The 27715-nt window shown below is 44.0% G+C and overlaps 1 protein-coding gene across 15 annotated transcripts in view; it reads left to right on the top strand.

The window, feature by feature from the left end:
- DAB1 (DAB adaptor protein 1) overlaps nt 1-27715 on the top strand; it is a 1153213-nt gene that overhangs the window by 124995 nt on the left and 1000503 nt on the right. Inside the window, exon 1 of one of the 15 annotated variants that reach the window (XM_040470380.1) lies at nt 19511-19577. The exons of the other annotated variants lie outside the window; for them this stretch is intronic. The gene's annotated coding sequence lies outside the window, so the exon portion shown is untranslated. Of the gene's footprint in view, nt 1-19510; nt 19578-27715 lie in introns of those variants that run through there. 15 annotated transcript variants of the gene reach the window in all.

Here is a 27715-nt window from a genome sequence, read left to right as displayed (position 1 = left end):
GGGGTGCCAACATTGGCCACCTCTTCAGCCTCATCTGGTGCCTTGCCCCCCCCCCCCCCAACGTCCGCCACACTGGCTTCTTGCGGTTTCTTTCACCTTCCATGCTCCTGTTTGCCTCGAGGCCTCTACCCTCATCTCCTTTTGTCTGGGAGACTCACCTCTCCCTCTACTTGGTGAACTCCTGCTTATCCTTGGGAACTCAATGTCAACAGTTTTTCCCCAGGAAAAGCCTCCCTGATACCCCCTCCTTCCCCACAAGGATTAGATCTCCTATTATATGTTTTCTAACCTCCTGAAACTTCTTTTTCATATAGTTAACAGAATTGTGATAATGGCTTGCCCTGTATTTCCCATTATGTGGAAGCTCCATTAGGGCAGAGGTTGTGTCTTTCTTGTAACAGTCATGATATGTAAAGAGTAAATTGCCTGGGTGTCAATTCGGCTCCAGCCCTGGTCAACTGTGTGACCTTGGGCATGTTAATATCTGTACCTCAGCTTCCCCATTTGTAATATGGGGATGGGAATAGTAGCTACTTCGTAGGGTTATAGTGAATGTTAAATTTGTTAATAAATGTAAAACTTGCATTATAAGGCCTGGCACCCATATGTTAGCAATGACTCTGAATTCTGAATTCTCAGTTGGCCCTTAATAAATATCTGTCAGATCAAAAAAGATTAAGAGTGGATTGTGGGACAAGACTAGCCACTTCAGTGTGGTCTCTATGGTATGAAACAGTCCCAGATTCCCATGACGAGGGAGGCTCCTTGGCAACACTTATTATGCTAGTGGACAGTGCCCTTGAGCATCCCAGAAGTGTAAGGGCATCTCGGCAGTAGGGAGGCTGGCAGTCATCCCTGGCTGGGGTTGCTCGATTGATCAGAAGGAAAATGGTGCATTTAACTTATTTGTGATCTCAACCTTATGATACAAGGCAGCCTTGAAGAAAGGGCAGCAGAGATGTTGGGGCTGTTTGCCTTTAAGACCTAGGCAACTTGGGGAATGGGTAGAAACCACACATTCTTGTGATGTTCTGTGATTAGAAATCAGGAGACCTAGTTTTGGGGTATGTATCCTGATGGAAGTTGTCCAACCATCTCCATTTCCTCATTCAGTAAGTGCGGACAATAACACAGAATCGCCGTCTTACTGATTACTTTTATCTAGTGTCTGATGACTTTATCAGTAGATATGTAAATAAGTGTGTAAACACATATGTGTGCACACACACAAGCACAACGTGTGCGCACACACACACATACAAGCATTCTCATACTACAGACAAAATAGTCATCACAAAGCACATGCGTTAAATCTTGTCTTTATTAGGGAAGTCTTTAAGACTATTAGCTATGATCAATTCTCACCTCCTCTACAAACCATTATAGTAATCCTGATTATCTGGTTTCTTGGTTTGAGACAAATTAGAAATTGGCTGGTGGGGTGGACCAACAGGAGGCCATAGAAAAGAGAAAATACTGCCACAGGGACACCAACCACATAAAAGTGACATTCATTTTTTTAAACTTTATTTATTTATTTTGAGAGAGAGAGAGGACACACGTGCACATGCAAGTGGGGAGGGACAGAGAGAGAGGGAGAGATTGAGAATCCCAAGCAGGCTCCACGCTTTAACCCACGAACCGTAATGTGGGGCTTTAACCCATGAACTATAAGACCATGACCCTGAACCCAAACCAAGAGTTGGATGCTTTACCAATTGAGCCACCCAGGTGCCTCGAAGTGACATTAATTTTTTAATTCTTGTAGTTTCTGGTCATTTTCTTTAAAAGCCAACACTCTTCAAAATGTCTTCGATGGTATCATTGTGTTTTCAAGCAATAGCATTTTATTTTATTTATTTTTTTTTATTTAAAATTTTTTTTCAATGTTTATTTTATTTTTGGGACAGAGAGAGACAGAGCATGAACGGGCGAGGGGCAGAGAGAGAGGGAGACACAGAATCAGAAACAGGCTCCAGGCTCTGAGCCATCAGCCCAGAGCCCGACGCGGGGCTTGAACTCACGGACCGCGAGATCGTGACCTAGCTGAAATCAGACGCTTAACCGACTGAGCCACCCAGGCGCCCCAATCAAGCAATAGCATTTTAAAACCCAAAGAACCTAAATGATGCTCTAGTCCAAAGCTCTTGTCTTCTGATAAGAAAGTTCAGGTCTAGGATAATGAAGACACAAAGCTAACCCGAGGCAGAGCCAGTCCTCTGTTCTTCCAGCTGTATTACTTTGCTTCTCATTTTATCGGTCAAACATACATAGTAAACACCATAAAATGCCCAGGTCTCTACTGGACCCAGAGCCTCTGACCTCCAGAGACTTAGAGACTGTCAGGAATCTTTCCCCACAGGAATTTCACTGCTAAATTATTAATACCACTTTAGGCATTTTTAGATATGATAATCAGTACCTTCAGGCTCAACTTCTACTACTACTATATGCTGAGGAAACTGAGATCTTCAGGATGTTTTTCTCGTGACCCAGACTCACAGCAATGTGTATTAAGGGTAGGATGGTTTAAAATACCAATCAGGAACACTTTGGTAAGTGCTTACTCTGTGCCCAACACTATTATGGGAATTTCAAGTGATAGGGAAAAGAAAACGACTGATATTATTCTCTAGAAGAATTTCTAGAAGACATGGTGGGAGGAAGTTTCCAGGGCAAACGGACTGCTGAGAGAGCACAGTGTGAGAAATCTGCCCTGTCCTGAAACCTGGCTTTCCTGTGTCCTAGATACACAGGTCTGACCTCCATGTACTTTATCTGGAAAATGGGGGTAAGAGTAACACCTACTTCTTAAGGCGGTTGTGAGCATCAAAGAAAACAATGTCTATCAAGTGGACTTCGAATATTTTCTGGAGCATGGTAAACATTCGGTAAACACTGGCTTTCAAGTTTCAGGTTCTACAGTAGAGACTGAGGATACCCTAGGAGTCTGTTCAGAGGCACATCAAACATTTATTGAGCGCTGCTCCCTGCTAGGCTCTGTGCTGGTGATGAGAATAAGGTGCTCAGTAAAACAGACAATGTCCTGAGACAGTTTACAGCCTAGAGCAGGGGTTGGCAAGCTCCGGCCCTAGGGCCGTGTTTTTTGTAAATAAAATTCTATGGGCAGAATTGAAAAGTTGCAACAGAGCTCCCAGTGCCTTAAATAATTACTCTATGGATCTTTGCAGGAAATGTCTGCCAACCCTTAGCCCAGAGAGCTGCTATTCCACCTGCGGTTCCTTCCTGGACCATAGTATTACCATCAGCTGGGGGCAGTGATAGAAATGCAAAATCTCAGGCCCCACCTCCCACGTTCTGATTCAGAATTTGCATTTTACATACAGCCCCTCATTGAGTTCTAACAAGGGTTAAGAACTAAGAACGGGATGCTACCTTTCACCTCAGTTGAAAAAGCCTTGACTTAAAGGGCTAAGCAATTTTAACCAAGCCTTTCCGTTAGTGAGAGACAGGGCTGGAGTTTGAAGTCTGGCCTACCAGACTGCCAGCCATTTGTTCTTCATCATCATATTGTTCTGCTTCCTGAAAGCGGCGCAAAGGAGAGAGTAAGAGATTTCGCAGAGAAAGCGTGCAGAGTTGGCTCAGTGCCTACATTAGTAAGGGTCCCATCAGGAAAACAAAACCCACTCAAAGAATGTAAAACAGAGGAAATTTAATTCAGAGTATTGGTTACACAGTGATGGAGGAGCTGGAAAGCCATCAGGAGATGGAAAGGCATTCTGCCTCTAGTAACAGTAGGAAGTTGCCACCACTCTCAGGCTGGAGAGACACGGTGAGGGGGTGATGTCCCTGGAGCCCAGCAGCCAGAGTCACCAGGGAGAGGCCGAGCCCCAGTGGGCCTCTCCAGCTGGAGATCCAGCCACAGCAGGAGGGAGCTGCTGGTAATGCTGCTTAAGGCAGAGCCAGAGGGGAGTAGTGTGCTTCTCCCTCTTCTCCTTCCCACCCTCTGTTTCTCCTTCAGCAAGAAGCCGGCTGATGTAGGAGCCCAGAAGATGTGGACTGCAGGGATCAAGATTCTGCAGTAGAGAGCAGAGCAGGTAAAGGGCAAGCAACGGACCTGAGAGCAAAAGGGCCAGGAGGGACCTGCTGATACCCTGTAATTTCTTCCCCTTGCCCCAGGAAAAGGCCCCAGGCACTATCATAAGGCCCCTTCTCCAGAGTTTCGGGTTGTATCTCTTTTCATGCCCCGTATTTCTGTCCTTAGATTGGTGTTCTTGTGCTTCGTGTCTGGTTTGTCTTTTCTTTTAATTTCAACCCCTTGGATGCACCCTTTAAACTGTCATATTCCCAAATCCCCTAGCTCTGGTTTCTCAGCTTTCCTAGTTACATACTCAGCTGCCTTTGGGTCAGTTCACCATAACTGCCCCCCACTCCCACCCCGCCACGCCCACAATTAGATTCAGTACTTTGGGCCTGAGTTGTCCGGGAGCTTGAACAGAAACTCTTGGATGGGGTCCTAAGTGATGATGGGGAGAGCTCCTCAGACAGAAAAGGGTGATCTGGCATTCCTAGTGAGGTAGGATGGCATAAAATGGGAGGCAGATAAAACTCAAGACCTAGGGGTGAGTTTATATGCCACCTTGTAGTATTCGGACTTTGTTCTGGGAGGGAGCCGTTGCACTATTTAAATAAGATTAGATACAATTGTATTTGTATTATGTAAACTTTACTCTGGTTGTTGCTTTCAAAGAAATCAAACTGGGAGTATAGAGTCTGGTTAGAAACCTGTTGCAGGAATCTAGGTGAGGGATGATGGTTGGTTGATCTGTGGAATGTCTGAGTGGAAGAGGAAGGCAGGGATTTGAGAGACTGCCAAATCTTTTTTTTTTTTTTTTTTTTTAATTTTTTTTTTTCAACGTTTATTTACCTTTGGGACAGAGAGAGACAGAGCACGAACGGGCGAGGGGCAGAGAGAGAGGGAGACACAGAATCGGAAACAGGCTCCAGGCTCTGAGCCATCAGCCCAGAGCCCGACGCGGGGCTCGAACTCCCGGACCGCAAGATCGTGACCTGGCTGAAGTCGGACGCTCAACCGACTGCGCCACCCAGGCGCCCCGAGAGACTGCCACATCTATCCTTCTCCCCTCTTCTCTTGCCGACAGAGGCCTGTTTTTGCTCAGGTGCTTACTCTTCACGTAGTCATTACTCTAGTATAGGACCCTCCCCAGATCAGGGAGTGACTCTTGATAAATTCGGTCGTGGCCACTGTCTTTCTTTTACCTGTGTTTTGATTTGGGGACATGTGATGCAATGCTGGCTGATAAAAGGCACTGCATGTCTGCGGGAGGCTGAGGGCAAAGCGTGGTTCAAGGAAGAGATTTCTTACTCTTAAAAAGAGATGGGTGAGGAGAAATTCATCTTTTTGCTTCTGATTGTGACTGAGGGAAGGAAACAGGTGTGGCAGCTCTCTTGGATCTGTGAGGGGTCAGTAGAAGGAGACAAACCAACCCTCTGGGGATGGAAACCGGTTGCCTTGGAAGTACCACTGAATCTCTTAATTACCCAACTCTGGAACTGTCTTACCTCTGGAAATCTGTGCTATGAAACAATAAACCACTTAAAGTTTAAGCTACTTTTAGTCACATTAAAAAAAAAATAGCTCGAAACCATAAAGTGTCTTAATAGATATGGAAAAAAAAATAGGAGGTCATAGGACTTGGTGGCTTGATTGGTTGTGGGTGGTCGGGAGAGAAATGTAAGATAAGTCATTAGTTTTGAGCTTGGGTCATTAGGTAGAAAATGGTACTCGTTACCAAGATGAAAACCCTAGGAGTTGGTTTTAGCAGAATGGTGTGAATAAGAATATGCATGTTTTGAAAAAAATGAAAGTTTGAGTGGTGCACAGGATATGTAAGGGGATTATGATGAGCTGGGGCTGGAAGGGATCACTGTGGTCATATGTTATGTCCTTTAGTGATGCCACATGGATGGATCTTGGGTTTGTTGTTTACCATCTCTGTGACATTGAGTGTATTGCTTAGCTTTTCTGAGCTTCAGTTTCTTAATCACTAAAATAGAATGAATACTGCCTACCTCATAGGGTAATCATTGTAAGAATGAAATGCAATGTACAATCTCCCCTTCCACTTTTACATGAGTAACTCCAAAGGGGGGTCCCAAGGAATCTGTAGATCTCTATGGGAAGCAGATTGAAAGTTGCTGATACGGGCAGGAAGCACTGGAGACAGTGGATGTGGAACAGGTGTCACAGAGTGTGACATACTCAGGAGGAGCACCACGAAGGGAGCAGAAGTATAAATGTAACACTAAACCAACTTGTTCAACTAAGCTATTCACATATCTTACCTAGAGAACTCCTACTCGTCCTTCAGAATACAGTTCAGTCTTGCCTCCTTCAGGAAGACTTCCTTGACTAGCCTCCAAGTGTCCTTTCTCTGTTCCCCCTCTCCAGAGAAATGGCCTTCTTGCTAGCCTGTCTGCCCTCCTGACTCTGAGCTGGGCTCAGTCGCCTAGTGACCCGCTGAGTACTTTGCACTTGTCTGAATTGCCCCTCTAAATGAGTGCTGGGAACACTGATTGAGGTGCCAGTCTCAGGGTTCAGAGGAAGGAACTGGTGCCTAGGGGCAGAAGGTAGGACTGGTTGCCCACCCTAAGAAAGTTGTAGTTTGGGTTAAGGGCAGGCAAAATAGAGATGGCGTGGATTTGAACCCAACTCCTGAAGACCGAATTTAAACCTCAAGGTTCAGGAGCCTAATGGTGAGCAAAAAAGAACAGGCCTTGATAGGACTAGAAGAGAGAAATAAGATGCAAGCCGTTACGTCATGTGTCCCACATCCCCCGGTCAGTAGTGGCAACAGTGGACCCCAAGCCAGGTCTCTGACTCTGCAGCATGCAACCCCTCCCGCCCCCTCCCATCCCCCTCTCTCCAACGGCCCTCCACAATGGGCACGCACCTCCCTCTCCAAGAAGCCTTGTTGATTACGTGATTGAAGGAAACCATTTCATCTTGTTTCTCTTTCTAGATTTCAGCCGCTTGTTTCAATGGTGTTCTCCTGACCCCGCTTGGCATTTCCACCACGCAGCATCAGTAGGCTGCATGTTGTTACACATCAGCACAGGCACCTCCTTGCCTCCTGTGCCTCCCCCACGCTGGTTCTTGGTGTCCAAGATCAAAGAGAAATATTGTTCCGACCGCAGATGAAGAAACAAGGCTGGCTGCCTTTGATGTCAGGCAGAGGCACTGAGACCTGTGCCCCCGACTTGCTTTTACTGCTGATGTAATTTGCAGCTGCGATGCGGAGTCTAGGTAATTGTTTTTCCAACCCAAACGCCACTAGTATTTTTTATTTAAGCGGAAATTTTCATGTGGCTAAATAAACAGTTCCTGTCTGCCCCCAGTGGACGGTGGCCCTGAAACACAGGGGTGCTGGTGGTTTTCAGACAACAGAGGCCAGGTGATCAGGAAGGCCTAACAAGAGGCCATTATGTAGAGTGCACCCTTCTTTAACTTTGTCTTTTATGGGAATAGTGTAATTTCAGTTTCATAAATACTAAGAGGTTTACCGCTGGGCACTGGGGCTTTCCATCTCATTCACCTCGGAAATTAAGGCCATTGCCTTCCCTTCAATGTTTCTCTTTGTCTCTGATATCACTTTAGCTGCCTTGAGGAGCCAAGCCAGGATGTAAAGGATGCAGACCATTTTATTTTTTTACAAGGTCAGATTGCTCATGATTCCTAACAGAGAACATTGAAAAGCTTTTTATTGAGGGGCGGGCCTTCTCCTAATGTATCTCCTCTTCCAGAAACAGTTGCAGTCAAAGACATTAAAACCTCAATCTTGGTTCAAGATCATAGTAGCGGTAGCGGTAATAATAAGGGCAGAAAAATGCCACGTTCTCATAAACATGGAATAGGCACAGTCCTGGGCGCTTGCACTGCACCTACCATATTCTGTTAACCCTTTTGCAGTGACTCTGCCAGGCGGCTCCTTTAGCTCTATTTTGCAAAAGAGGATGCTAAGACTCAGATATTAAATGCCTCCTCCCTAAAATTACACAGCGAGGGTGAGGCACAGCTGGGATTGGAGCCATCATGTCTCTGCTATGCTTCAGGACTGTGTTTTTCCTAGGATGTGGTATGAATTTTCACAAGTCCATACATTACAATCAGGTCAAAAGCAATGACATATGTGATAGGTAGTGGAGCAGGGTGGCCCTGCCCTAGTATGTTGAGTTGTAGTTTATGAAGTCCTTGAATGCCAGGTTATCCTGTGCCTCTTTCCTCTGCCTAGAGTGTCCTCTCCGCTCTGCCGCCCTTTCTGTCCTGCCCCGGGTTCCTTCTCAGGGAGCATTTCCTAACCATATAAACAGCTATTCCTGTGCACTGTTGTAGCTACTTTTGCTGACTTCTGTCGTGGCCCTATCACACTGTCACCTCCACCAGGTGGTAAGGTCCTTGAGGGCGGAGATAGTGTCTTATCTGATACCATATCCCAGTGCCTGGCACCACGCTTGCTGAATGAATGGTGTTCAAGAAACATTTATTGGATGGATGGATGGATGGATGGATGGATGGATGGATGGATGGATGCTTGGAGTGAATAAATACACAAATAGCTAAACAACCTACTTTCTCACCACTAACATAGTTAGTATCATTTCCCATCACATCTAGTAAGAATATAACTATAGAATCACACTTATTTCTTAGAATGGGAATCTCTGGCTTTCCTATTGTCCCCTAGGATAGGGTCAAGAGGGTGCTCCACATTCCTCCCTGATGGCTATTTCCAAAGGGTTCTGTTAAAGAAGCTATGAATAGTGCCTCCAAAGGACTTCGTTCATTCAAGTTCATTTGAAGATGAGTTTTTATAGGTGGGTGAATGCTCGTGACATCTAGCACATGGCAGATGCTGAGTAAATGCAGATCCTTCTTTGCCACTTGGATTTCTCTCAGCAAAATGCCCCACTCCTGTGTCTCATTTTTTCAATATCTTTCAAAATATTCTCCATAAAATTATTAAGGCAAAGCTCTTGTTCAAACAATACCTTAATCTTCTAAGGTTAGAGAAAAGAGCTCTCAAATAAGAACCTCGACTTGGGGAGAGACTGGAATCTTCAATTTTGACTCCTGAGCCATGTGTTTTCTATTTTAAACTCTGGCTTAAGTGTGGGAAGAACCCTGCCTTTTCTCTTGATCTCCTTTGCGTAGTAATGCCAGGCTGACATTTACAAAAAGAACTTTACTACTCATGGTGGGAGAATAATGGGGGAAACGGTTGATAGAAACAGAGTAAAATAGTCACATGTTTGCCTTCCCCAGTAGAACGTGAGTTCCAAGAAGGCAGGAACAATACTTAATTCATTTTTATTTTCTAGCTCCTCACCTGGAACACAGTGGGTGTTCAATAAATATTTGAATGAATGAATAGATGAATGTAGAAAGGAATGAATAAGTCAAACATTGAAGAGCTGGACCGGACCTTCCTATTCACGGATGTTGTTACTTGGGCCTTGACACATTGTGCTAATTTCTTTTTCTTCCCTCCTCCCTTAATCTTTCCCTTTTTCCATCTCAGCCTCTTATTTCCAAGGGGTGAATGCCATTCTACTTCCTGCCAGTGCAAACTTGCTGTCCTGCCATGGGTTGAAATCCTACTGTCAGGTCCACTGACCCTGACGCCCCTCACACTGAGTTTCCTGTCTGGGGAGCATGATTACTTCACCGCTGATTCATCTGGCAGATGTGATTGGCATTCATTGAGCCCCAACATCAGATCAAGCTCCTCCTAGTCATAAGTTCTCCCCATCTTTGGAACTTCCTTTAAAAGGCTTATGTCACAGTGACCTAACTGGCATATAATGAGAATTGATATGCAGGCAAAAATAGAACACTAATCTTTTACTTCTAGTTTCTGATTAATTGATTCATGGTAAGTTTTCCCTCTTGAAATGTTACACCTTTAAGTGTTGGTTGTCTTTACAAATGCATACCTAGAGAATAATAAGGCTCAGAACATAGTTACTGAGTCCCCATTACAGAGCTGGGGAAACAGTATTAGCAACTACTTACTGATACCTTCTACCTAATAAGCACCTTACCTACACCACGATAGTTAATTCTCATCTCAGACGTGCCATACGTGTGTTATGTATGGCTGCTTCCATTGTATGTTTGAGGAATGGGGGAGTTGGAAAAGTTACACCTTTTGCCCAAGGCCACTTGGCCAGAAGGTGACTGAGCTAGAATTTGAATCGGTGATTGTCTGATTCCAAAGCTCCTGCTCTTTCTTTGCACCCTAGCTAACAGCCGCTCCACAAGGACCTCACGGTGTTTCTTGGTGGCATCTGTTGGGAGGCACTATGGGAGAGCTAGGTGCCGAGTGCTGTTGAAGCACCAAGTACAAAGGAGCAGAAGAGCACGTCGTTTCTAAAGGAGAAGACATTTTACCAAGCTTTGAAAAGAATAAATAGGGATTTGCTGGCCAGAGAACAAAGGGGAGAGAGTTCCCAACAGAAGGAACAGCAGGGGCAAAAGCACAGGGGCTTGGGAATACATGCCATATTCAGAAGCAGTGAGGAGTTGCATGTGGCAAGGGAGTATGATGTCGGATGGCTGAGGCCGCCAAGGTAGACGTGGGGGACAGTGGCCGGAGGGAGAACTAGAGAGATAGATTAGAGCCTTAAAAGCTAACACCTTTAATCTATGGTTAATGAGATGCCATAAAAGACTTCCAAACGTCAGATCCAGTGGCTAGAAAATGTCCTTCTCCCCAGGGTCTGATACTAATAGTGGAACTACACACATAGTGACAGATGGACACGAGCAAGGGAAGGAGCTGGGGAATTTTCTCAGCAGTGTGCTTTAAATCACCCAGCCACCTCTCTAGGTAGGAGATTTCAAACCAAGAAATGGCCTTTAAACAAGTCTGTCTCTGTCTGTCTCTGTCTGTCTCTCTCTATACATATACATATACATATACATATACATATACATATATGCATGCACACATACATATACATATATGCATGCGCACACACACACACACACATACACACACACGTATATATGTCATGAGAAACTTCATTTTAAAGGTGTTGAGCTAGAACTTTGATTCTGGGCAAGGGCATTATCCAGGGAGGCCGGCCCACAGCATTCAGGCACTCTGCTAATGATTTTGTTTTCCAGACCCCCCTGTTTGAAATGGAATATAATGAGAGTGATGATTCTGCCCCATGCAGGGCGGTCTTGGAAAATAATGCCTCATCATCATCTAATTAACATTAAACATTTAAATACTTCAGTGGGAATATGTAACAGCACCCCAACAGGAAAAGTGCAAGAGGGTTGGAGCCTTTAGGAGAAAATCGTTTTCATTTTGCTGGGAGATTTTAGCACTTTTAAAGGAGATTGATTGTATTTAAAATATGAAGTTTTACACAGTGTTTCGAATCAAGAGAAATAAAAATATCAAGACTACCATTGGATCTTGTGTTTACACAGAGGGCAGTAGCTTCGTGGTATTTGCCTTATATTTTTGAGAAGGAACCTCTAACTCAGAGATTCTAGAAGAGATCACACAAGGGAGCTGGATATAAAGCCCATTCCTCCGTCTTTCTTTTCTGTATTGGGGCATGCTGCTCCTGAATAAGAGGCAATTCTGTAAGCTAACATCCTCTATAAAAAAGGCTTCTTTTTTTTCCTCCTGATCAAATACCATTCTTTTACTTCGCTGGCCCTCGTTAAATGCCTAATATAAAATCCCAAGTGTATTCGACCCATCTGCTTTCAAAGGCAATCTCAGTCCTGTAACAAAATGCACCTATGCTGTTAACCCCACTGGTGTGATGCTGGCCTTTATATGTACGTGATTTTTCAAACATGTTTTCCCCAGCATAATCACTATCGTTTATTCAACATTGCCAGTGGTTATCCCATGTCTATGCAACTTAAATATAGGTATTTATTTATTCTCTCTCTCTGACACAAGTATTTATTTCTCCATTTTATAGAGAAGATAACTGAGGCTCAGAGAGGCTGATTAGTCTTGTCCAGGAACCTGATGGCTCTTTAGTAACTGGTGAGCCTCGGGCTTGAACCCAGGTCTCTGATGAAGCGTAGGCTTTCCCACTGTAACATACTACCCACAGGTGCTCAGATGGGGTGTGGTTCCAGTTCTCAGTTTGTTTAAAGATTAGAGTTACATAGCTCTTGTTGTAGCTGGATGTGCAACGTTTCTTTATACCTGGACATGTTTCGTCAGTGATTCACCTTTTCAAACCGGATTGTTTATGAGCAACCCCAGGGTGATCTCCTTCCCTTCTTGTTGCAAAAAGGAAGACAGAGCCACAGAAAGGAGACAAAGTCAGAGAAAGTCAAAGGAAGTCAGCCCTAAACTTCTCCACCCTGATTATAAAGCAGAGACACTAACAAGGACAGCAGTGACACTAGCTAACCTTCACCACAACATATACTGAAGTTTGTCTTGTGCCAGGAGCATCTCCTATAATCTTCTCAACAATCCTATGAGGTACAGTTATTCCCATTTTATGGATGGGGACATCGAGGCTGAAAAACTCAACACTTTTTTTTTTTTTAAGCTATTTAAAGGCTTTAAATATGTAGTTTTTAAACAGGTGATTTGGAGGCCCTGCCTGTGGCCCCTAGATATCTCTGACCTCATTTTCTTCCCTGCTTCTCTTCGTCTGGCCAAAGCAAACTGTTTGCTGTTCCAGCAACACAGAGAGCAGGTAGCCTTCTCTAGGGCCTATATGTACTCTTCTCCCTCCCTGGAATGTTCTGCATGAACATACGTTCACTTGCTCCCTCACCCCATGCTGGTCTCCCCTCAAAGGTCTCCTCCGCAGGAGACCTTCCCTGAACCATTCCTGGTTACTCCGTATTCCTTTCATATTGTTTAATTTTTTTTCTTCAGAGAAATTATCCCCATCTGTGATTGGATTCTCTCTTTGTCTGTTTGTTCGTTGCTTGGCTCACTGTCTAGAGCATAAACACCGTAAGCGAGGATTTTGCCTATTTTATTTACTGATGCACCCCCAAAAGCCTAGAACAGTGCCTGGCCTATAAATGAGCATTCACATATTTGTTGAATGAATGGTTTGTTAAGTGCACAACTATCATAGGTTGATTCCATTGTAAGAACTTTCACATAACTAAATTCACAAAATACAGACTCAAGTTTGCAACACGGATTCATCTATCCTTTCCATTGGTCAGCACTTAATGAGTCTCCCCCTCACCCCACCACCATCCCGAGCTTCGTTAGGCATTGGCCATGAGAGGCAGCTCCTGGCCTTTCTTGTGCCAGGGCGCCATGGAGGAGAGGTGCCAGTACAAAGTGCTGGGGCCTAGAGGAGCACAGGGTGTCTGGGTGCCCCTGAGGAGGAAGAGCTAGCCTCCAAGGCCTCCTGTTGAATCAGTGATATCTATTGTGTGTCCTTTAGGGTGAGCTTGCTTATTCCATGATTAGCAAAAAGAAAAAGAAAGAAATGATCAGCTGATGTGGCTTGTTTTTCACCAGAAATTTCCCACACGCAGGGGCAGGTAGGGAGAGACCTGTGAGGAAATGAGTGTACCTCCACTCTGAGAGCCCAGGAGAAGGAAGCAGGGTCTTGAGCTGTTTTATTGACACCCAAGAACACCACTTATCAGAAATCACAACTTAGAGCTTTCTTGAAGTGGGTTCATTTTCTCCTCTAAACCACTTGACTGGTTTTTGCCGGAGAAGAGCAAATTTCCAACCCCTTCAAAGCCAGTCTTCCCAGTCTGTAGACTAGCCAGAGCAGGAACAGTGATCGCCACTCCTTGGAGCTTTCAGATGATGGATGTCCAGACGCTTCTGCTTTAGTTCATAGGGCCTGGAGATTTGGCCCCTGCTCAGCTCACCATTATGTCCTGCCTGTTCTGTACAGATGCCTGGGCCCAGCAGTGCCCTCACTGAGCTGTGCTGTCTTCCCTCTCCACTTATTGGCCTGGGCCCCTGCCTCTGCCTGGAATGCCCTTCCTCTCTTCTTCCTTTGACTGTCTCCCCAACTCCATCCTCATCATGCTTGAAGGGTTCGGCTCAGGTGAAACCTCCTCTGGCAAGCTTTCCCTGACTGTTCCCCTCACACCCCTTTTCCCACCCCCACCCCCACTCTGGGTTCCCACAGCACCCTCAGAATACCGTTGACTTAGCCGTGTTGATGCTATAATTTGTCTCTGTACTCACGTCTCCTCCCTCACTAGACAGGAAGCTCTTTGAGGACAGGGATTTTGTTTATTTTTGTCTTTTTTTTTTTTTTAAGTAGGCTCCACGCACAACATGGAGACCAATGTCGGGCTTGAACTCACGGCCCTGGGATCAAGACCCGGGCTGAGATCAAGAGTTGGACACTTAACCGGCTGAGCTACCCGGGCTCCCCTGTTTTGTTTTTTTAATTTTTTAATTTTTGTTGTTGTTGTTGTTGTTGTTTTTAAGTCAGTTTTCCTATAATCTTTCCCAAGGACCAGGTATTTAATGCTTATTAAATTAGGCCTTTGCAGACTGGCTAAAATCCCATAGACAGCCCTTTATTTTTTCATACTTATTATTAAGTAATGGTTTGGGGGTATAGCTGGATCAATGACTCACAAGGTTTAAAGGAAAACATCCCCCACAAGCCGTCTGGATTTGATATCAACATCCCGTATCGGAATGAAAAACCAGGGGAAAGGGACCCATGGCACCATGTGGCCTGGAGAAGGGGAGACCTGGACTTTGGTCTTGGCCCTGCCACTCTATTTCTGTGTGACTGTGGGTAAGTCATGGCCCTTCTCTGGACTTCTCTTTCCTCCTCTGACAAAATGAGCACATGGACTGAGGATAGCCAGGATCCTTTGCAGATCTAAAATCCTACAATTCTATGATCCTTATCATGGATTACATACTTTTGCATGGGCTTAAAGTGTGCATTACCATTTCAGTGTCTTGTAGAGAAAGGTACACTCCTTTACTGCATCCCGAACTATTGGGCTACGACATACAAACCTCTGACCTCAGCAGATAAACTTTGAAGTCCCCACCAGTTGTATTTCTCAAAAGATATGCATTCAAATGGGGGGGAGAAAAAAGTGATGGAGAGTTGTTCATTCATTGCTTCTAAGGCTCAAAAACTCAGAATACATTTATTCTTTACTGCATTTGTCTACATATTTTCTCATTTCATCTTATTGGCGCCCCTATGAAGGTATCAGGATGAGTAACTAAGTAGCCGCTGATGCCATTCAGAAAAAGGTTTCTTTCTCTAGTCTTCTCAGAGCATAGCAGGAGCATGATTCCTGGCCTGCACTGGTTGGAAGTACTATGCAACCAGTTCTATCTAAGGAATTGTGAGCTTCCAGAAGTCAAGTTTGTTAATTTCCGGCTGAGCATCTAAGCGCAGACACAAGACTGTCTTGGGTTTTTTCTTCCCTCTGCCAGGGTTGCCAGGAGTGTTCCAATCAGTAGATATTTCATTAGCCTAGATCCTGGGGTGAGGCAGATGTAGAGAAGAGACCCCAAATGAATGGAAAGAGAAGTATAGCATGAGCAAAAAAATCTCCAGTGGTTTCAGCCATTTGCGTTTTGGTGCTATTTGTTACTGCAACACAACTTAGTGTATCTTGACTGACACAGGCATTTGCCCATTTTTTTCCATAAAGAAACTGAAACTCAGTCAAGTAGAAAAAAATAGACCTTCTCAAGGTCATAAGAACATCATACATGCTCAAGCCTGGGATTTAAACTTGGGTCTTCATACTCCACAGTAGTGCTTTTTCCCTTGTACCGTTCTGCCGTGTGAGTTAGTGTTAGGTATTAAGCTTGATTTCATTTGAACCAACTCTGTGGGTCCCAATTTTCATGATTCAACTTTGGAAGGTTAAGAGGGACAGTGACAAGACCACAGGCTTTGGAGGTAAGTAGATACGAACTTGAATCCTAGCTGTAGGACTTCAGCTTCGTGTTCTTGGCGCATTGCTAGAATGTGGTCTCCTATGTCTACTGACTCAACTAGGATTGCAAGGAGGAGGAATTCTTCATAGTAGGGAATGCTTACTGCTAATAGTATATTATCAAGCATCACTGGCAATGTAGGTAGATGTTTTAGGGTGGGGTCTGCCTTGCCAGTATCCTCAAATCAGAGAGGCTCAGTAACTTGCCTGAGGTCATACAGGAAGTAGAAGAGTCTCAGTCCCAACCCAGACCGCTCTGATCCCTCCCAGGATGTCTCCCTGCCTCCAAGATGAAACCGGCTCTGCTAAAACCCTGCATCAGTAAGGAAGGAGAGGCACAGCCCGATTTTCATGATTGACTTAAACCTGGAAGGCCCTCCCATTTCTGTTGTTGTTTGCCTTGGAGCTTCAAGTTGATTTACTCTTTGAATATTCTTCTTCTTTCTGTTACTCTGGCATTAACATTGAGAACAGCAGGAATTGCCTTGGCAAGGTTACAGGATAAACTTGCTGCTTTTGGGACATCTGCATCCAGCAAGCCTTTATTTTCTCTCCCTTGGGCATAATCTTGGAAAAACACATCTGTTATTCCGGGTGCTTACCTTGCTGGGCTTGTTTTTCCTCCCTTGGATGGAGAAATATTCTGTCAAGATATGACGAAGAGTTTTCACACCCTCTGAAGCCACAGACCCTTTGTGTATTTAAAAGAAACAATAACTCAGAATCTTGATTGAGTCGTAAAGTTTTATTAAAAAGATGAGAGCACCACCTGTGTCCTAGAGTCCTTCAGTTCCAGGATGTCAAAGTCACTGGACATGCTTTTGGGGTATTTTCTGACTAAGTCATGGAAGTGTGGGCAGTGGTTGGGGTTTCGGTGCACCTTAACAGGCTATATTTCTCAGATGCCTGTCCTTGGACACATCTCCCTCCCCTTTCCATTGGCTAAGCCACATTTATATACATGGCTGCCTCCAACTTTATCCTCTCCAGTGAACTTCCCAGTACCCAGGGAGGAGAAACAAAGACTAGGGTAAGAGCTAACGATTCAGTTCTGCCCCATCGATTTATTCATTCATTCATTTTAGAACAATTATTGAGCACCTACTATATATCAGGCATAGTACTAAACACTGAGGAAACACTAGTAATCCAATCCCTTATCTCACTGAGATTATAAATAGTGGAGATTTGAAGAGTGCCAAGACAATTATAACATGGGGTGATTAATTAATTAATAATTAGCTCATCATTCATCCAACAATATTGAGTGCTGATCACAAGCCAAGCACTGCTTTAATTTCCTGTGAATATAGCAGCGAGCAAAAGAGACAAAGATCCCTGGCCTCATGAAGTTTACCTTTATATGATGTAGGCAGGGCAGATAATACAATAGGTAAGGATGTGATGTAGCATTAAGTGTTAACGATGAACATCATGAAGAAAAATATGGTGCAGTAGGTGGCGAGAGTGTGATGGAGAGTGTGTTTCAGCTCGGGCAGGCTGCCTCGGGCTCTATGAGGAGGTGATGTTAAGGGTAAGCCTGCATTGATAGTAGGGCCATGAGACCAGAAGTGCAGTGTCCTATCAGGGCATCTCAGAGGGCGTTCTACCCATGTCGTCTTGTGACTTTGGTCAAGCCATTGTCTTCTCTGAATTTTGTCTCTTTCTGGAGACCTTGACGAGATTTAATACCCTGCCTGGTCACCTCTTCTGATGGTGGAAATGAAAGGAGCGTCTGTTCCTGAACAAGCTATCTTGTTCTCCCTCCTAGGACCTGGGACTTATTCTCATCAGCTTCTTCCCCAGAAGGCCTAGACTCCTAACACCCTCACAGCTTCAGTGGTACATAGATGAGGTCGCAGCACTGGCTTTGAATTCCACTTCCAAAAAGCGGGTCTCCTCACTTCCCTGAACCTGATTCCCTCATCTGTACAATGGGGATAATGAATAGAAACCTGTGTTTTCTTATTGTTGTCGGGACTAAGTGAGCTTGTGCATTTCATACCAACAGGATTTTCCCTGCACAAAGCATGCCAGCACTGTGTTCACTACAACACTGTTACCATCATTAAATGTATTAGTATTAAAAATAACAGCAGCACATGTGGAAGCCTCAAGCATATGTCTGGCTTGTCGTTGATACTGACGAGTATTGTTCCTTCCTTTCTTTTCTTCTTTCCCATTCTATTTCCGGTGATGCTTCCCCCTTCCCCTCTGTTCTGTTTCATCCAGAGCCACTGTTGCAGAGAGCTGGCATCTTAGGTTAGGCTCAAGGGAAAGAACAAGGTAAGAGAACCCTTTAACCTCTTCTTGGGAACTTGCACTGCATTATCTACAGATTGCCAGGCTCTGCTCTAATCACCTTACGTGTATATTAACCTATTTGATCCTCCCATGGACACTATAAGGTACATATGTTGATTATCTTCACTTTTATAGTTAGTGAAAACTGAGGTATAGTGATGCTAAGTAACTTCTCCAAGGTCAGTGAGCTAATTAGTCAAGGAGCTCTTCAGCCCCAGTCCCCAGAACAGAGAAAGCTTTAAACACTCAGGCCAATAGTTTTCTAAGGCACTTAAGATAGAAAAGCAGTAGAAGCCTTCTGCATGTTGTGTCTCTCCAAAGCCTGAATGTGGCAGATGAGGTGTGGTGGGAGCCTGAACCCTGATATGAGGAGCACCCCATGCTGGAAGGCATGTGGCAGAAGGGGTATCCCTGTCACTTGGGCTCTGCTTACCTTTCCTGGCCCTCCTCTCTCCTTCCCTGAGGATGGCACGTATGTCACAGATAGTTGTAAATTGCTGATCTCCAAGAAAGGTGCCACAGAAAGACAAAGTGAATCAAAGAGAAAAAAACGGAGTCTTCTGTGTTTGAACTCTCAGACTCTGGAGCATAGCGGCACTTGGAGCCCAGTGCTGCTTGCTTCTGAACTCCAGGAACGATAAAATTGCCAACTCCCTACCACTGGCCCCCTGAGAACAGAGGCACTCCCTCAGCACCAAGAGGCAGAATGTGGATTCCCAGGCACAGAAGCAGTAGGAGGGGGATTTGGTCCCCAGCCTTTGGAATCTGCTGATCTTTCCTTCCCCCCTTTCTTCTGGAAAAGAATCTGGCTTTGAGGAATAGCAGAAGTACTTAGTCATTTAGATTGCTGGCACTCCCATTGATCTTTGGGGAGCTAAGGTCAGAAGAACAATTACCCAGACTATAATCCTTCTGCACCTTTCTCTCCTCTAGAATTACATAAGATTGTCAATGCAGCTGTGTTCTCTTGGCCTTCCTTCCCCTCCTGCTATTTCTCTCCTCCTATCCGTTGCTGTCTATAGCTTCTTCATTCTCGTTGTTTTCCCGACTTCCCCTTTTCCTTCTTTTTCCTCCTCATCTAGGGAGTAATGAGCCCATTTGGTCAATTTCAGGGCCATTCCCTGGGTTGCTGAGGATCATCTGTCCACCAGGATGACGGCACTGTGCAGAGAAAATCTTGGGGGAATCAGACAAATGTGAATTCAAATCCTGGTTTTTGGCTTACTTGCTGTGTGATCTCGGACAAATCGTTCAGCCTTAGTCTTCTCTCTAATTATGTTTTGGATCGACAAATGAGTGTGCTCCTGATTAGCCCATGGTAAGTGATTCACAGATGGTAATAATCATCATTGTTGCTATTTTTATCAGTACTGTTATTTCCTGTAGAGAAAGGGTGTGTGTAAGGTGTGTAAGGTTGGTCCCCAGCCCTCCCAGATTTCAGCAACAATCATTGCTCCTCAAGACTCTGTCTTCTCAGAACCTGAGCCAATAACAGCAGAGTCTGATGGAATATTAAGAGCTCTGTCCTCAGAAAAGGGGTCTGGAAAAGTCAGATATGCAGTCACCCAGAGAAAAGGTGGCCCAGGAAGAAATCTCATGGCTCACCCGACCACGAACAGCCTCGGGTTGCATTTTCCCCATCTGACTTCTCCATATGTGTTCATTCTGACCACCTGAACTGCTGCCAAGTTCCTGGTTCCAGTTCCAGTTTCCTGCTGGGATGGGAGCCTAGCCTGGAACCCCTAGCGTGGTGAGATCTCAGGTCCCTGTCAGCTCTGAACTCCAGGGCTCAGGGATGCTTCTTCTTTGGCATGGAATACGGATGGTTCTACAAAAGCCTGGTGCTAGGGTAGTGTAGCTAGGAAAGGTCTGGAGTTTGGCCTCTGAGCTTCCCTAGTGCCACTGTGAGAAAAGGACTTCTGTCACTGCCTTCAGAGCCAGCAGCGGTGCTGTCATTTGAAGGCACTGAGTAGGAGGGGAATAGGATTTATTCGTGATTCCTGACACTGGGAGAAATACCCTGGTATTTCCGAAAGAATGCTAGATTTGGAATCAGAAGACTTGGGTCTGAGTCATGGCTGTCATTTACTGATTATAAAATCTTGGGCAAGTAAGTTAACTTCTCGAGGGACATCCCCTACCATTCAATGACAGTAGTCCTTTAATGTGGGTGCATCTACCACAGTGCTTAATAATGCTGGTCCCTTCCTTTATTAAAGCACTTTTATAGGTGTGGAGAATTTTTATCATGGATTTCGGCTCTGCTTGGAGAGACAAAGCGTTTACAGCAGATGCCAATTACATTCTAAAAGGCAACATGGCTTCGAGGTCAAGTGCAAGGATTCCTATGTGAGACTGCCTAGGCTCACATATCCAATCTGCTTATCAGCTGTGACCTTGAGCACATTACCCTACCTCTGTGTGTCTATTTTCCTTTTTTTTTTTTTTTTTTTTGGTCTATAAAATAGGGCTTGTCACATTAGTACCTAACCCATAGAGTTGTTCTAAGGCTTCTGAGTGTTAATTGACATGAAGCTCTTCAAAGCATCACCCCCACAAAGAAGTCTTTGTCTCAGTATTAGCTACTATTATTATATACCAAACTCATACTAAGCCACCTTAAATGCCTACCCCATGGACAGCTCTTTTTTTTTCTTTCTGTCAGCACTGACCATGTTTGACTGGACTAGGGGTGGGCCCCTGATCTTAAGTGAAGCTGATCAGAGTCCCTTCCCTGTTAATTTGGAAATACAACCAAGTAATGATGAGTGTGTGTGTGTGTGTGTGTGTGTGTGTGTGTGTGTGTGAGAGAGAGAGAGAGAGAGAGAGAGAGAGAGAGAGAATGAGAGGGAGAGACAGGAGAAACAGGAAATTGTGACAAATATGCTCAAAAGGTTTAGGACAAACATCTTCCCCTTCTTCCCACCCAGGAACTAGGGAAACAGGAAGAGAAACACAAAGAGACAGAGAGAGGCAGTCAGAGATGGAGGGAGGAAGAGAAAGCACACACAGAATGAGGCACAGCTGGGAAGCTTTATAGGCCCCAGTTCTAGTGTCTTTTTCCATCCCAGCTGCATTTCTAACCTTGGAATCCAGAGGACACTTCTGTGTCTTTGTAACCAATCCATCGGAAACAGTCAGGATAAGCTGATTTATGCTGCAGTAACAAACATCCCCAAGTTTCAGTGTTTTAATACTACAAGGGTTTTGCTTATTCTGTATGCTAACCCACATGTTCATTGGGGAGCTCTTTCTTACCATCATCAATCACAGATACAGTCTTTATCTTGACATGTTTCCATGTAAATGTACATGTTTCCATGTAGGGAAGTAAATGTGGTCAATGTGCACTGGCTCTAAAACTTCTTGCCAGTAATACAGATTTCTTCCGCTCACAATTTCATTGGCCAAACAAGTCACATGACCCCACTCACCTTTAAAGGAGTGGAGAAATACAACTTTACCATGTGGTAATAAGGGCTACCCAGACTATTTCTGAAGATAGTCTGATAACTACCACACCCTCTATTCTTCTCAATCTACCTTTTTCTTAAAAAAGCAATTGAGCAAACTGTCCTAACTAATAGAAATGATAGGAAAAGAAATCCTCAGGTCCCTAGGTGGCTGGATGTTAAATTGTCTAGGATAAGCTGTCAGTGCTTTCAGATGCCAGAGAAGAAGCAAACCAAAGTAGGGGTAGAGTTATGGAAACTGGATGAAAGATGTGGTATTTGAGCTGGGTGGTGGAGAGTGGGAGTATTTACCTCGCACTTTCATGATTTCGTTTTTGAAACTTTAAAAATCACACATGATGTAGTGGACTCTCAGGTCATGCAAGCTGGAGCCTGCATCCCTGATCTTTAGGGACACAGTAAGCTGATGAATGACAGGCACCTAGAATATTACGTGGCCCTGACTAGCTGTTGAGAAAATGTTATTTGTCTTCTCTTATCTCCTTACCCTATAATCTTCTCTTGTTAGTGGTGCTATAGTTTTCTTCTTATTTTCCTCTAGGGAATCTAAACACTTCATACTGGCAGTATCATCAGGAGCCATGTGATTGAGGGGTTTGCCATTTTACTGGGAAGACTAGTTTAATTGTTGGCATAAAGTTCGTTGCCTTGGTGTTATAAGCCAACAGACTCGAGGCTCTGAGATACCATCTGTTTCTCAGAAACATTATTTTCCCTAGAATCTTCCCTGAGAATATCATTTCCACTTAACTTCAGAGATGCATTTTTTATGTATTAGTGGAAATCTTGGTATATTATTATTTTTTCCTTATTAATAATAAGCTATAAAACTAAACACAAAGAGATGTAGGTATAGAATAGTAGTGGAAACCTAGTGAGATAGAGTTATATTTCTAAGACATAGGTCTGAAAGTAGTTCTTTCCAAAGAGTCCCCAGCGACCACCCAGTTAAGTTCAGGTACAATTCAATAGCATCTCCCATGATGTTTTGTACTTCCTCACCTTTGCTATTGCCCATGTCATTCCTTAATGTTGTACCCTTCCTTCTATTGCCAACAAATGAAACCAGGTGGACAGAAAAATATTTAAAATGCATTTGTTTAATAAATCAAATAAAATTGGGATTTATGCATTTGAGAAGTCCACAGTTCTGGGAGAACTCAAAATTGGTTTGAACCTGTGACTGATTAATATCATGAAGACATCATCCCTCTGTGTCTTTGATCTATCTTTGATGGAGCCACTTTCATCACCTTGAGGTCTCCAATACCTGACAATGTCAGCATGGGCTACATGCCTCCGGCCTCCCTTGGAGAGCAGAGTAACATTTCAATTCATTCAGCTTCTGAACTAACTTCCAAGCGTCCTCTGATTGTACCTTTGTAAGTCAGTTACCCACTCTGGATTATTCTGGCTAGTGTAATGGGTTGCACTAAATGCCTTAAGCCTGGATTATGTGTACCCTCCTGAACAAGTCACAGAGAGAAGTTGCCTTAGGCTGGTCAGGTCCCTATCTCCATCCCAAACCATACCTGAACTCCCTTGGTTGAAATTCTCTGGTTGGAATTTTCAAGTATGTGAGAAAAAGCACAGGAAAGTATGTACTGGGACTGTAACCACCAATATAGCTATCACAGTCGACACTTAACGTATATACTGAACAAATATTTATGGAGGATCTACTGTTCTCCATGTATTCTACCAGATAACAGTCTTAGGCTTAAAGAAAGTCACATCTAGTAGGTGGGAAGGACAAATACAGGACATTGTGAGCATCTCTTGAAGTGTTATGATAGAGATAAGCACAAGGTGCATGAGCCCAGAGAAGAGGAAAGGATACCCATTGAGATTGGAGGTGGGTGGGGTTAGTTAGGGTTTTTCAACAGAGATGTTGCTGAGCTGAGTCTTGAGGGGAAAGTTAGATTTAATCAGGTGAGAATGTAGAAAGGTGAGAGAGGAAAGAGATATTCCAGACAGAACGCATCACACTTGTGAAGACAGACCAGTGGTGATATGAGTAATGCAAATGATGGAGCATAGCATAAGGTCAAGAGTATAGACTCTGACATTGAAATGCCTGGAATCACATGGCATTCTACCACTCTGTGACCATGTGATAGGTAACCTACTTGATCTCTCTGGACTTGAGTTTCTGTATAATGATAATAGTTACTACCTCATTAAGACTGTTGGGGAAGATTAAGTTAGTTAAGTAAGTTATGTATAAAGGGCTTGGATTACACTCCACCATCAGGCATTGTAAGAGAGTTGATGATTGTTATATCCAGGGCTGCATGCATGTATTGGCATGCATACGTATCTGTTTGGGAGAAACCAAGTCTGGGAAGTGAATGACAAACCTGGGGAAATTTGATGTTACATAGAATACAGTCTTGCTTTCCTTTTGGTTTTAACACTGGCAGAAATTCAAGGTCTAAGTACAATGAAGAATGTAATTGTTCTTTTCTAAATTGGCAGTCTGGACTGCTGAGTCATGGTTATTTTACATGATCATATCAGTGTTGTAATTTTATCATTACTGTAATCACCACTGCTTAGCAATTTCCTCAGCTCAAAAAGTGAGTCAGGATAATGTGTGCTTAAATTTTTGTGCTTGGGAATCAGATGTATCTGATTTGACTCCTACCTTGTCATGTCCGAATGTCTTTGAATTCTTATACCAACTCTGTGAGCTGGATCTTGTCACTCCCATTTCACACATAAGGCAACTGAGGTTTGGGGAAGTTAAGCAACCAGCCTACCATTATGTAGATGGCAGCGTTGCACTTCAAGCTCAGGACTGTGGGAAGAAGGTTTGTTTTTTTTTTTTTTGTTTGTTTGTTTGTCTCTTTTTTTTACTTCTGTGGGTTTTTTCCTTTAATCTTTAAAACAGGATACTAATAGTAACTATATTCATATTAGTGTGACAATAAAATGAGACAGTGTTTGAACCAACCAGTATCATGACTGCCCAGAAACAAATCTTTGATGAATTAGTTCTGATAATGATGGTGACATTTGCCCTTCTCACCTTTTTATAAGGCCCAAATTAACTCATAGGTGTGAAAACAAATGTAGTGAGGAAAGGCCATTCCCTTGAGACAACCATAAAAATAATTTATAATGATTAATCTAGTTAAAATTGCAACCCTCCAGCACTCACTACGCTCATCCTGCCTTATTTTCCTCTAGTGAGCTCTTTATCATCTGATAGACTGTATTTTATTTACTTGTCTTTTTAGTGTTACATGTTTCCCTCTAGAATATCAGCTTCATGAGGGCAGGAATCATAGTCTGTTTTGTTCTTTGTTGTGTCCCCCATCTCTGGAACAGTGCTTACAAATAAAAAGTGCTCAATAGATATTTGTGGAGTGAATGAATTAACTAGCAACTTAATTCATCAAGTAACAATTAGGAAAAAAAAAACATTTCAGGTCCCTTCCCATTCTGAGATCCTACAGTTCTGTGAGTTTCCACAAATTTCTCAATAATTTCTACTTTTGAAAGATAGGACAGTGAGAAGGAATCTGTCTCAGTTACTTTGCTGGAAAGGTCATAGGAGCATTGTGAATCTCAAGCCTTGTAGAACTGTGAGCATTACTCTCCATGGATTCCTTCTTTAGGCTCAGATATGACTACTTCCATGTTTGGTTGGCATCACCTGTGTGTCAGGCATTAACACCATGTCAAAGAGCAGTAGCACTGTGTTTTTCTCAGCACACACTCATGGGGGGAGGTCTCAGCCACCACTCTTGCTCACTCATCTATTACCAGGTCAGCTGCTGGGACTCCGCAATCTTCCTGCTTTCTCCTTTGATCTAGACAGAGTTCTGAGTCATTTCTTACATGGACTCCATTGTACTGTGTGTTTTCCCAGGATAACACAGGTCACATCAGAGATAACGCTTTCTTAATATGGATAAACAGCCACCCTCATTAAAAAAAAATGTTTTTTAAACATTTATTTATTTTTGAGAAAGAGAAAGAGGAGAGACAGAGAATGAGAATGAGAATGAGAATGAGAATGAGAATGAGAATGAGCTGGGGAAGGACAGAGAGAGAGGGGACACAGAATCTGAAGCAGGCTCCAGGTTCTGAGCTGTCAGCACAGAGCCTGACATGGGGCTTGAACCCGCAAGCCATGAGATCATGACCTGAGCCAAAGTTGGATACTTAACCGATTGAGCCATCTAGGCACCCCAAGCAGCCACCCTCATTTCTTAATGAATACCTTACACAAGAAGACTAAGTCTTTTATAAGCAAATGCAGTTTCTCTGCAGTACTTCCTGTCCTACTGGACACTCCTCACTAAGCCTTTTGGGGGAGCTCTTGTTCTTGGTGTCCTTGGCGTTCTGTTCTACTCCCCCTTCACACATCTCATTGTACCCCTCATATAGCAATTGTTTCCATGCCTTTGGCTGCAAATATCAACTTTATGCTGGTGAATCCTCCACCGTCCAGTCTCTATCTGGAGCTCCAGGCCCTGATTTCCATTGCAAGCTAGACATTTCCACTTGGCCATCTCACAGTCTCAACAAGTGTTGAGTGTTCAGGCCTGTGCCTGAAGCCTGCATTCTTATGTCCTCGAGGGGCAACACCATCCTTTTGGTTGCACAGGCCTGGGTGCCATTCGTGAGCTTTCTTTCCTTCCCACCTCTTCCCTACACACTGGCCTCCAGTTTGTCTTCTAGAGATGTGGATTCAGCATCCTGTTGATGCATAAATCCAGCCACTCCTCATTTGTGTATCCTAGTAACAGGCCCTTGTCATTTTTTTTTTAAGTTTCTTTATTTTGAGAGAGAGAGAACGTGTGTGTCTGTGCATGGGCATGAGTAAGTGGGAGAGGGCCAGAGAGAGAGGGAGAGAGAGAACCTCAAGCAAGGTTTGAGCTGTCAGCGCAGAGCCCGACTTGGGACTTGCTCTCATGAACGATGAGATCATGACCTGAGCTAAAATCAACAGTAGGACGCTTACATGACTGAGCCCCCCAGGCACACCCAGCCCTCATCCTATCTTGAATACTTGCTTTTAAAACTCCATTGCTTCTAGTCTTTGCTTTCTCAAATACATTCAGTTCACAGCAAGAGAGAGTGATTTTTCTAGAATACAGTTCCGACCATATCACTCTCCTGGATAAAACTATGGTGATTTCTGCAAGAGTGAGTCTAAGCTTCTTGATTTGGCCTTGACCTCACTCTCTGGCTGTTCCCCGCCACGATCCTTAGTTCTCTCAGCTACAAATTGCATAATCCCTCTCTCACAGAGTCATAGTGAGAATCAAAGGAGTTAGTCCATGTAATACGTGTCGTATTTTCAGCAATGTCTGACACATAGTAGGTGCTCAATGAATGCCATTTCCTTCCTGCCTTTTTTGAGAAACAACATTTGGAATTGATCCTAAACTTCAGTGGAGATTTCTCCCCTGTAAACTGAGCCTGAAACATTTCTACCTGCCTTTCCTCTCCGGGGACCCAAGCTGCACACTGCCCCCCCCTCCCTCTGCATTCCATTTCTGTGATGACAGATCATCAAATAATTAGGGCAGCGAGCACTTGAAATTGTGTCAGCTCCCTGATGATTCAGTTCCTAAGCGCCTGGCCTAGTACTGAGCAAAGCATGTGCTTCTTCCGTGCCACCTCCCCAGGAACCCTGGGCCTCTGCCTGCGATGGCTGGAAGAAGGAAAAGGAAATTCCTGGGGTGTGGACTCTCCAGGCAACCCCAGCAACCTGCCTTGCCTCCACAAGAGGCCTTTTAGGAGGGTATGTGTCAGTGGGGGGTCAAAGAGAAAAGCACCGTGTCAGAATCAAAGATGTGGGTGTCAGTCCTGGCTGCTGTGTATCTAGTATAAGTAACCTCACCTTTCTGAGCCTCGGTGTCCTCAGCTCTGAAATGAGGACAATGCTCCCTATCTCAGTGTGTTCTTGGAAAGATCCAATTAAATAATGAATGCGTTACAGAAGAGAGAATTTGAAAATGGAGAC

The sequence above is a fragment of the Herpailurus yagouaroundi genome, unplaced genomic scaffold (assembly GCF_014898765.1).
Source record: "Herpailurus yagouaroundi ecotype Mexico unplaced genomic scaffold, PumYag 77, whole genome shotgun sequence".
Taxonomy (NCBI): Eukaryota; Metazoa; Chordata; class Mammalia; order Carnivora; family Felidae; genus Herpailurus; species Herpailurus yagouaroundi.
This window is presented reverse-complemented; position numbering and strand designations above follow the sequence as displayed.